Below are 12,596 nucleotides of genomic sequence, written 5' to 3'. Positions count from 1 at the left end.
GCTGAATGAACTGAAAAATCAACTCTTCTTGATCCATCAAAGAGGAAGGGCACAGGAAAAACTGCTGCCCCAAAAATAAGCAACATGGTGGTTGGGGTACTCATCATTGTGACTTTTACCCTCCACCTTGAACAGGTTCTCAGAGTGAATATTGGAGAAAAATTCCCTTGGGCTTCTGGCAAAAGTAAACATTTTGAAGAATGTCAGAGCATTCTATTCTTAAACAAGGTCTTCCCTCAAGATGAAGCATTTTACCAGAGGATAAATGTTTGGAATTTTTCTTCAGATTCTAACCAGTCTGATCAAAGGAAAATACCAAACTCCAGCCCATACTAGGACCCTCTCCCACTATGGCAAACAAAAACAAAATGAGAAACACTTGTGAACTTTACAGCCCACATGTACAACTCACTAAGAGATTGAGACCTAATCACGGAACTATAGAATTCTTCCTCTGTCCCCACACCTCATCATCACATTACCAAACACCTACTTATAGTAGTTTCTTTTATCCACTACATCATGTCCAGTTTTCATAAAACAAATTCTAAGGCACACTAGAAGGTAAAAAACAGTTTGAAGAGACAGAAAAAACAACAATTAGATATAGCAGAGATGTTGGAACTATCAGACTAGGAATCCAAAACAACTATGATTAATATGCTAAGGTCTCTAATGGATAAATTAGCATGCAAGAACAGATGGGCAACATAAGCAAAGAGATAAAAATGCTGAAAAAGGAACCAAAAAAAAATGCCAGAGATCAAAAATACTGTAACAGAAATGAAGAATGCTTTTTATGGGTTCATCAGTAGACTAGAAGTACCCAAGGAAACAATCTGAGCTTGATGATATCTCAATAAAAACTTTCAAATCTGTAAAGAAAAGAGAAAAGAAAAGAAACAGAATATACAGGAACTGGAGTATCCAGTTGTTACAACTATAAAATTTATAACATATTCAAAATGAGAATATTAGAAGGGGAAGTTAAACAGAAAAAAAAGAAAAAAATACTTGAAGTAATGAAAAATTTCCCAAATTAATGTCAGATACCAAACCACAGATCAAAGAAGCTAGGAAAATACCAAGATTAGGAAAATACACCTCAGTATATTATATTAAAACTCTAGGAATTCAGATTTAAAAAAATATCCTGAAAGAAGCCAGAGGGGAAAAAATACCTTACCTATAGAGAAACAAATATAAGAATTACATTCATCCTCAGAAACCATGCAAACAAGAAAAAATGGGAAACTAAAGTGTTGTGATGGAAAACAAAACAAAACAAAAACTCTACCTTAGAATTCTGTACTCCACAAAATTGTCTTTCAAAAGAAGAAATAAAACTCCTATGTTTATTGCAGCTTTATTTACAATAGCCAAGATATGGAAGCAACCCAAGTATCCACTGATAGATCAAGGGATAAAGATGTGATGTCTGTGTGTTTATACACACACAATGAAATATTATTCAGCCATAAAAAAAAGAAGGAAAATGCCTGGACACGGGTTGTTCAGTCAGTTAAGCATCTGTCTTAGCCTCAGGTCATGATTCCAGGGTCCTGGGATCGAGTACACATCAGTCTCCTTGCTTAGCAGGGAGCTTGCTTCTTCCTTTGCCTGTTACTTCCCCTGCTTGTGCCCTCTCTTTCTCTCTCTGACAAATAAAAAATCTTTAGGAAAAAAAAGGAATGAAATCTTGCCATTTGCAGCAACATGGACAGATCTAGAGGGTATAATGATAAGTGAAATAAGTCAGAGAAAGAAAAATACCATATGTTTTCACTCATATGTGTAATTTAAGAAATAAAGCAAATAACCAAAGAGACAAAAAATACTCTTAAACACAGAGAACAAACTGGTGGTTTCCAGAGGAAAGTTTAGCAAAGAGATGGGTGAAATAGGTGAAGGGGATGAAAACTGCACTTATTGTGATGAGCACTAAGTAATGTATAGATTATTGAATCTCTATATTTTACACCTGAAATTAAAATAACATTGTATGGGAGCACCTGGGTGGCTCAGTCAGTTAAGCATCTGCCTTCAGCTCAGGTCATGATCCCAGGGTGCTGGGACTGAGCTTCACATTGGGCTCCCTGCTCAGCAGGGAGCCTGCTTCTCCCTCTCCCTCTGCCTGCCATTCCCCTTGCTTGTACTCACTCTCTCTCTGTCAAATAAATAAATAGTCTTTAAAAAAATAACATTGTATATTAATTATACCAAAATTTAAAATTTTTTTAAATTATAAGGAAGAAGAAATAAAAAGTTTCATAGACAAAAATTAAGGGAATTTGTTGCCAATAGACATAAGACATGTCTTGTTCAAATGTTAACAGAAGTATTTTTTAGAAGATAAAAGTGATATGGATCAGAAATCTAAGTCTACATAAAGACAGGAAAAACTACAGAGAAATAATAAGTAAAGGTAGAATAATTTTATTCTTTTTATTATTCTTAATTGATTTCAGGTATAACTGTTCAAAATAACAACACTGTATTCAACAACATTGGCATATATATAATATATGCACACACATTCCTATGTAACCTTAGGTATAACTTAAATGCAGAAAGTATGCTAAGGAAGGAAGGAATAGGACTATTTTGGTTATTATCAGGTATGCACACCACCTGTGAAGGAGTATAGGGCATACTCTTATTTGAAAGTGAATTTGGATAAGTTGTAAACATAATTTGCAAATTTTGTTGAAACGACTAAAAAGGCATTAAAGATGTATACCTAATTTTAAGGAGAGAAAATGGAATTATATAAATACTCAATTAAAACCAAAAAAGGCAAAAAAAATAAAAACTCAGTATAAGACAAAAATAGGAACAAAGAACATAGGAAATGAGAAGAAAATACTAATAGAAATGATTGATATTAATCAAACTATATATATTTTTTTAAGATTTTATTTATTTATTTGAGAGAGAGAGAATGAGAGATAGAGAGCACGAGAAGGAAGAGGGTCAGAGGGAGAAGCAGACTCCCTGCTGAGCAGGGAGCCCGATGTGGGACTCGATCCCGGGACTCCAGGATCATGACCTGAGCCGAAGGCAGTCGCTTAACCAACTGAGCCACCCAGGCGCCCAATCAAACTATATTATTAATCACGTTACATATCAAGAGGTCTAACTATACCAATTAGAACATAGATAATGTCAACCCACATTTCTCAAACTCTCCCAAAAATTTAGAGGAGCAAAAGCTTCCAAACACATTTTATGAGGCCAGCATTACCCTGACACTTAAACCAGACTAGGACACCAGACATATGCAAAAAAATAATACAGGCCAATATTCTTGAGAAATATAGATGCCAAAATCTTCAACAAAGTATATAGCAAATTCAATCCCACAATAAAACCCAATATATTAAAATGATTATGTACCACAATTAAGGCTTTCTTCCAGGAATGCAGGATATTCAACATCTGCAAATTGATTAACATGGTACATCACATTAACAAAGATAAAAATCATATGGTCATCTTAGTAGGTGTAGAATAAACACTTTATAAAATTTAACATTCATTTAGGATAATAACTCTCAACAAAATGGTATAGAAGAAACATATCTCCATATAATTAAGGCCATATAGGAAATCCTACAAGCTAACATCATACTCAGTGATGAAAACATAAAAGTTTTTCCTTTCAGAACAGAAATAAGACAAAAATGCCCATTCTTGCCACTTTAATTCAATTAGTATTAGAAATTCTAGCCACAGAAATTCAAAGAGGGAGGGAAGGATGGAGAGAGGGAAGAAAGAAGGAAGGAAGGAAGGAAGGAAGGAAGGAAGGAAGGAAGGAAGGAAGGAAGGAAGGAAGGAAGGAAAGAAGGAAGGAAGGAAAGGCATCCAAATTGGAAAGGAAGAACTAGAGCTGTCACTATTCAAAGATGACATGATACTGTATAGAGAAAACCCTAAAGAATCCACCAATAAAGTGTTGAAATAAATTCCAAAGTGGCAGGATACAAAATCAATATACAGAAATGTGTGGCATTTCTATACAATAATAACAAAATATCAGAAAGAGAAATTAAGAAAAATCCCATTTACAAATGCACAAAAAAGAATAAAATACACAGGACTAAATTTAACCAAAAAAGGTGAAAGACCTATACACTGAAAACTATGAAACATTGTGAAAGAATTTGAAGAAAATGCAAATAAATGGCAAAATATTCTATGCTTGTGAATTGGAAGAATACTGTTAACATGTCCATACTAGCCTGAGAAACTTACAGATTCAATGTAATTCCTATAAAATTTCAGTGGCATACTTTATAGAATGAGAATAAATAATTCTAAAATTTGTGTGAAATCATAAAAGTACTCATGTACTGTTGCATGGGAGTGTAAATTGGTACAACCATTGTGGAAAACAGCATAGACATTCTTCCAAAAATTAAAAATAGAAATACCATATGATCCAATAATTTCACTATTGGGTATTTGCCCAGAGAAAATAAAAACAGTAATTCAAAAACACATATGCACCTGTATGTTTATTACAATATTATTTACAATAGCCAAGACATGGAAGCAACCTAGGTGCCCATCAATAAATAAATGCATTAGGAAAATGTGAAACAATCCAATCTGAGAAGTCTACATACCCCATGATTCTAACTATATGGTACTTTTATTTTTTATTTATTTTTTATTTTTTTATTTTTTATATGGTATTTTAAAATGTTGAAGTATAGAGGTAATGAAAAGATTAATAGCTTAGCAGGGGCTAGAGGAGTGGGAGGGATAAGAAGGCAAAGCACAGAGGATTTTTAGGGCAGTGAAACTACTCTCTATGATACTGTAATGATGGCTACATGTCATTATACATTTGTTCAAACCCATAAAATGTACAGCACCAAAAGTGAACCATAAGGTAAACTGTGAACTTCAGTTGATTAAAATGTATCAATGTAGGTCCATCATTTGTAACAAATGTTATTAGTCTGGTAGTGGATGCTGATAATGGGAGTTGCTATGCATGTGTATTCACAGAGGGTATACAGGAATCTCTTTGCTTTCCTCCTAAATTTACTGTGAACCTAAAATTGCTTTAAAAATAGCAAGAAGTGAAGCAATCTACCTGGCACATAAACTTATGACTGGGAGGAAAACACAATTTTATTATTAGAAAATATTTTGCATTTCTTATTTTCTATCCATCAAGAATAAGACATATAATAAAAAGACAAACATATCTGATCTCTATATTTTCTTTGTGTGATGACCACCAGTTGGGTTAATTTCTTCATAATGAATGTGTAAACCTTGCCTGCCTGTAAGGTATGTCTAAAGTTCTCACTGTCACTTAATCTCTGTAATTGCACAGCAGGGCAAAAATGGAACATCCAGAAAAACTAGGAACTAAAGCAGATACTAATTTTACTTAAGAAGCCAAATTTGTCCTTTTGAGAAAAGAAATGGCTTAGCAGTGAATCCTCAACATCACCCACATGTAGTCCCTATGACGTTAGAGTGGGCCTGTTGTATCTCAAGTCCACATGTTTTACTTGTATACTGAGGCTATATATAACTGAAAGAATGTTAGCAGTAAAAACTCAACTTATGCTGAAATTTATGAGAGGGTAATAAATTGCATTATACAGTGATCTCTTCTAGCAGTAAATTGTAGTTTACTCTTTATCATGTGTTCCTTTGCACCAACATGGTAACATATTTCCTTATCAGTTTTTAGAAATAAATCTATGAAAGTTTTACAACCAAGTCTCATGAGCCATGATTAGTTTTCCATCATTCTTGATTTTCTTCTTCACTCAGTCCCTTATATCATGCCATATAGTTAGATAAATTTCATAATAGCCTATTAGATATAATTCTTCATATTTTTATATTTTATTTTATGGATACATTTTATCCTTTCTTTTTTCTCTTTAGTGCCACTACCTTAAGGTCAGACATATAAAAGCTATGAAAAAAATTCGATGTGGTATATATCATTCAAAATCCTACAATGCTATGTAAATTTAACACTGCCTTGAAATGCTCTTAGTGACCTTGGATACAAGCCCATTTGTGTCAAAAATAATGATAGACATTAATTTTCAACATCTAGCATGTTCCTATTTTTTCTCTTGAATCTTGAGGAATTTCTAATGAAACTGCAGCATAGAAAATCTTGAACCTAACTGAAAAAAAAATGTGACACAGTCTTTTAGCCACTCTATTTTTGAGTGGTTTTATTTAATTTCCCTTTATATTAAGGTGAACGCTTTAAATAACCTTTACCATTAGGATGTAACCATATTTTTCCAAGTAGCCGTATTTATTAAGTCATCTTTCAGAAATGTGTTGAATGTGGTAGGCATAATTCTATTCCTCAGATATCACTTGCTGGTCCACAAAGATTATTCATCATCTATCTTTTACATAGACATGTTTTTATGCATTAAGTGACTCTGATATATGTATGAAGTTTGAAGTACTCTCAGTGGGAATAAAAATCAGCAAACATAGCTAAAATTGTTTAAGAAAGGAAGACAATAACTTAAAGATGAAAATATAACTTTGGAAAAGGTTTTAAAACCTACCAATTATATGTGTTATTTGAATGACATAATGGAGGAATTATGTTACTGTTTACAGTTTTGAATAAGGTAGTCATTGCCTTAAAAGATCAAGTCACAATTGAGATCACAGGAAAATTTTAAATGTAAGACTTTAATATTTTGATTTAGTGACTATGTCCTTGACTTAGTAATGAAAGTTTTCTGGAAAGTAGTAAGGTAAACTTTCATTTCTGAAAATTAGTTATCCTGAATTTGTTTAGTGTCAACATAAGAAAAATGAAAAATGGATTTCAATACTGTTATCCTTATATTGTCATCACTTTTCACATTTCATTTTTTGTTGACTTTCTTTTAATACATTTTGTAAAATAATTATTTTTCTTAGAGTATGTTGTTTGTTCATTATCTAGTTTAAAACTATAGCTGCTTATGAAAAATTATTTGTTCTGCCTATGAAATCTATATAAAGTTAAAATTTTTGAACTGATTATTGGTAACATTTTCATATGTATTAATAATGAAGATGAATGAATTTAGAAGTGACCAAGGATTAAACAACATAATACTTTTTAGACTGCAGGAATTGCAATTTGGGAATCCTGTGTAATAAAGAAATATAAATAATTACCCAATGAAATTTTTGATCTCTCTACATATTTATGAACAGATGGCTTGTGTGAATATATAAATAATTTAATAATTATTTCCCCAAACATGATATGTTACTTCTTAAATTCTGCTACCATATTTTAAAAGTAGTTTTATTTCTATGGCTTATTTCATTGATTTTGTCTCTTTACTTTTTAAATGGCATTTATTTGTTAACCTTCTCACCTACAGTTACTCTTCCAGGAATGAAATTTATGTCCATGTGCCAAGGTGCAGCCTCTATATTTATTATGGTCCTTTTGGATCATTATTTGAAAAGTAAGGAACAGTCCCTAGATACTGAAGAAGAATTAAGTGTATTCCCTTGTCTATTCTCTTTTAAGATACTTTTTTCCAATTACACCCAGATGTCCTTAATACCTTGTAATTCCCACCAGTATGCAACCATGATGATTACATCTTTGGTTCCTGATTGAAACCCAGGTACTGTGATGACATTATTCCCACAAAATATTCCAAAATATTTTGGATAATATCCTTCTGGATATTAATTTGTTCCATCCACTTATCCTTATTGACCATAGTCAAATGCTATAGTCATAGTCAGATATTTGACTATGGATTCTATTTGGAGGCATATGAATTATGTATTTCCTCTCCTCTTTACTGATATAGGCAAATGGCAGTTTTATAAAGTCACTAATGCATATTTGAAATTCTAACAGAGATTTGGCACAGTTTGGGGGACACCTGGATTAATTTTTTGTAGTTGCCAGCATATATGCTGATTTATATACTTCAAATATATTTAAACATATTCTCATCTTTAAGGTTCCAAGAGTTTAGAAATAAGGTTGTCTCTGCCAATAGACTCTTGTTTGCTTCTTTATAAGAATCACTACTACAGTAGAATGCTTTGTTTTGATCACTAATACTCCCACATGTACATTCAGACAAAAACAGATGATACAGAGACATGAGGAAAATTCAAAGGAATTGGAGAAAAAGATTATGGTTACAATGGAGGAATAATCATAAGCTGGAGAGTAATTAATTTGTCCAAGGGAAAAAGACAAAGATGAATGGAGAAAGGAAGACAGGCTTAAATGGGTCTGCCCACATTATACTGAAGATTGGATTAAGATATCATTAAGTCATTTACTGAAAGCAAGGGAAAGATTTTAATAAATGTGAAAAGTTACCAGTTACAGAAAGGCAAGTATAACTAGGACTAAGAAAAACTTACAGATTTCGTATTAAGAAAAGGTATTGGAGATCATTTTCACCATTTTCAAGGGATTTGTTATAAGCATGAGAGAAAATGTAGATAATATAGACCATTTATTCATTTAAGAATCTTAAGGGAATAGTTGAGGAAAGTAGAATTTTAATTAGATCAAGTTTAAGATTAAGGCAGTGTTTTTTTTTTCTTAGATAAAGTGTGCACTTTTGACAAAATGAGATAATTTAGTAGAGATTATAACACTTAAGTTGTAATAAGTATACAATAACAGAACAGGATATGCTAGAAAGAACAAAAGAATGTAATAAAAACAAATGCCAATAGAGTTGGCAAGATGAAATTGGTGTTCAGGAAAGAATAAATGAGATACTGTATTTTTGTATTGCTGGAATGTCTAAATTTTGTCATTCAAAATTAATTTTGCTCTCCCAATTTTCAACACAGTAACCTGGCAAATAGTACATAAAATCAAATTTATAATTATCCAATGAAACCTTCATATTAGACATAAGAAAACTAACATTCTAATGTTGAATTTCTTTAAATCACCTGAAAAACCAAATCTGGACTAGAAAAGCCAAGGAACATCAGAAGAATTGGCTTTTTAACTTCATCTGTAACTTGCCAATTACAGGAGCACCTGGGTGGCTCAGTCATCTGCCTTCGGCTCAGGTCATGATCCCAGGGTCCTGGGATTGAGCCCTGCATCGGACTCGCTGCTCTGCGGGAAGCCTTCTTCTCCCTCTCCCACTCACCCTGCTGTGTTCCTCTCTCACTGTGTCTCTCTCTGGCAAATAAATAAATAAAATCTTTAAAAAAATAAATTAAAAAAACTTGCCAGTTACAGTATGCTGAGAAACTTGAACTAATATGCAGAAAACATAGTTCATCTTCCCAGGGTCTTACACGAAAATACTTCTGTATTTATATACAATAGTTACATATACTTCCAAGAAATATAAAAATAAGATGAATGTGAATGAATTCACCGACAAAAATAAGTAATGGATAATTACCAAGGCCATTGAAGACTTCTGAATCTCTCTCCTTGGTCACATATCTTCACTCTTCCTGAGATCTAATCACCATCTTGAATATGTGTTTATCATTCCCTTGCCTTTATATATTTTAACATATATGTATGAAATGCTAAAATAGACACAGGTGTGTATGTATTCCTAAAAAATGTGACCGGAAGTTCCCATTGTATTTAACAGTTATTCTGTTAAAAAGAAACTTGCAGAATACTTTAACAGTCAATATTATGTTTTTAGTATACATTCATATTAATGCATGTTGCTGTAGGTCATTCTATGATAATTCAATGTTATGTAGATGTTAGTTATTATCCATTCTCCTTAGAGAGGACATTTGGGTATTTCTTATATTTGGTTCTATGAGCAATATTAGTATGCACATTTTAAAAACAAGTCTCCATGTTCTCCAGTATAAGTGTATTTAGTCTATATACCTTACAAGGAATTGCTGGGACATGAAATTTTAACAGCTTATGATTCTTTGATTTCTTCTTTTTAAGTTATTTTTTTATTCAGAAGGGTATGTTTCTTCCTTGTCCTTTGCTCTTCTATGTACATTTTAGAATGACTTTGTAAGTTCCACAAAATTTCTACTGCAATTATAGTTAGAATTATAGAATTTTATCAAATGGTATACCCATTTATCAAATGGTATACCCATTTATCTATTTAGGAAAAAAACTAACATCCTCACTTTGATATTTCCTTTCCATGAAGGTAGCATATTTTTTTCTATTTATGTACTTTCACAATATATATTCAAGGTCATGCTCCAAGTTATTTATTACATTGATTCATTGAAGGCAGAATTCTCCCCTCAATCAACTTGGAAGCTGTAAGTTCAGTAATGTGTAAAGCAAGGACTGAGTCCTACCCTCTAAAAGACCATTTTTAAAAGAAAAGAATGGGCCTAATACTTAGATTCAGACTGTCTGGCTCTACCACTCACTTGTGAGACACCAAAAAAGAATATCCATTTTGTCTTACTTGCCCATTTTATTTCCAATAAGCCCAAATGATGATCTAGGGAAATTCCAGCCCCACTGCCCAATTTCTGCGATTCCTTATAGGATGTTGTTTGCAATATCTTAGTTGAGCTCTGTGATGACTATGTGAATATGATGCTACTGAACTTTTGCAGTAAATTGAGAGCAACGCAATGTCAAAATCTTGGGGGGCGGAGCAAGATGGCAAAGGTGTAGGAGACCTGGATTTCATCTTGTCCCAGGAATTCAACTGGATAGGGATCAAACCATTCTGAACACCTACAAACTCAACAAGAGATCAAAGAAAAGAATAGCAACAACTCTCTGAACTGAAAAACAACCACTTTCTGGAAGGTAGGACGTGTGGAGAAGTGAATCGGAGGCTATATTCGAGAGGATAGATGGTGGGGGAGCGGGCCTCCGTCCGCCGCTTCTGGCAAGTGATAGAGCCGCGGAGCACAAAATCGGAACTTTTAGAAGTCAGCTCCACTGAGGGACGTTCCTCCAGGGGCTAAGCAGCGGGTGGTATCCTCGCTGGGACAGTGTGGTCTGAGGACCCTCAGGGTCACAGAAAGACTGGGGGTGCCTCAGTGCAGCAGACCTCCTAGATATTGGAGCAAGGAAGCCGGCTGCAGAGACGGAGCTGAGGCACGGGCTCTCAGCTCGGGGTTGCCATAAACCGTGATCTGCCTCACAGTTGGGCCACTGCTCCTCCAGCAGGGACCCAACAAGTGGCAGATCAGGGAGACTCCCCTTCCTCCCCCAGGAGGGGTGGCGAGGGAGCGCACCGCAGGGATCTGCTGGGTTTAGAGACTCCACACCAAGTCGGGTGGCAGAGATAGAAATGCTCAGTCACAGGCCAGGTGAGCACAGAGTACGTCGGAGACCAGGGAGATGGGAGTGACTGACTGCTTTTCTCTGGGGGCACACTGAGGAGTGGGGCCCCGAGTTCTCAGCTCTTCCCAGGCAGAGATTGGGAGGCTGCCATTTTCACTCTCGTCCTCCAAAGCTGTACTGAAAGCTTGCAGGGAACAAAAGCTCCTGAGAGCAAATCCGAGGAGATTACTTACCCCAGACCCAGCAAGGGCGGGGCAATTCTGCCTCCAGCAAAGACATTTGGGAACCACAGCAACAGCCTCTCCCTCAGATGATCAGCAAGAACAGCCAGCCAAGACCAAGTTTACCAATCAATGAGAATGGCAGAACTACAGAGCTAAGGGAACACTGCACATAGAATACATGGCTTTTTTACCATGATCTTTTAGTCTTTCAAAGTTAATTTTTTTAACTGTCTTTGTTTTTTCTCTGAATTTTTCTTTTTTCCTTTTCCAACCAACATCTTATCAATCCCTTTTTTAAAAAATATTTTTTATTTTTCATTTTTAGAGCCATATTCTATCCTTTCATAGTAGTTACCCATATTTTTGGTATATATATATATATATATATATATTGTTCTCTCTTTAAAATTTGAGATACAGTTTCTTCTAACAGTTAAAATATACCCTAAATCACTAGTGCATGGCTTTTTTCTAGTCTCCTGCCTGATCACATTCTCTCCCTTTTTTTTTCTTTTTTTTAGATCCTCCTCTTTCTTTTTTCAAACAACTTCTCAATTCCTTTTATAAATTTTTTTATAATTCTCTTCTTTACAGTCATATTCATCCATTCGTCATATCAACCCTTATTTTTGTACATATATAAGTTTTTCTTTCTTTAAAATTCTGGGAGACACTTTCTTCTAACAGACCAAAATACACCCAGAATTTAGTGTGTGGCACCAGCGTGATCATATTTGATCATATTCCATTTTTTTGCTTTTTTAATTTTTTCTGTTTTTTTCTTTTTCTTTTATCTTTCTTTCCTTTTCTTTTCCCCGGTTTCAGGCTTTTTCTGATTTGTTTAGAGTATATTTTTCTGGGGATGTTGTTACCCTATTAGCATTTTGTTCTCTCATTCATCTATTCTCTTCTGGACAAAATGACAATACAGAAAAAATCACCTCAACAAAAAGAACAAGACATAGTACCGACTGCCAGCGACCTACTCAATACACACATTAGTACGATGTCAGACCTAGAGTTCAGAATGATTTTAAGGATACAGGCTGGGCTTGAAAAAAGCATGGAAGTTATTAGAGAAACCCTTTCTGGAGAAATAAAAGAACTAAAAT

This window comes from Eumetopias jubatus, unplaced genomic scaffold (assembly GCF_037043125.1).
Source record: "Eumetopias jubatus isolate StellerSeaLion01/CBP00866 unplaced genomic scaffold, mEumJub1_p1.0 scaffold_2, whole genome shotgun sequence".
Classification (NCBI taxonomy): Eukaryota; Metazoa; Chordata; class Mammalia; order Carnivora; family Otariidae; genus Eumetopias; species Eumetopias jubatus.
The sequence above is the reverse complement of the archived record's forward strand: the minus strand, read 5'-3'. Positions refer to the sequence as shown.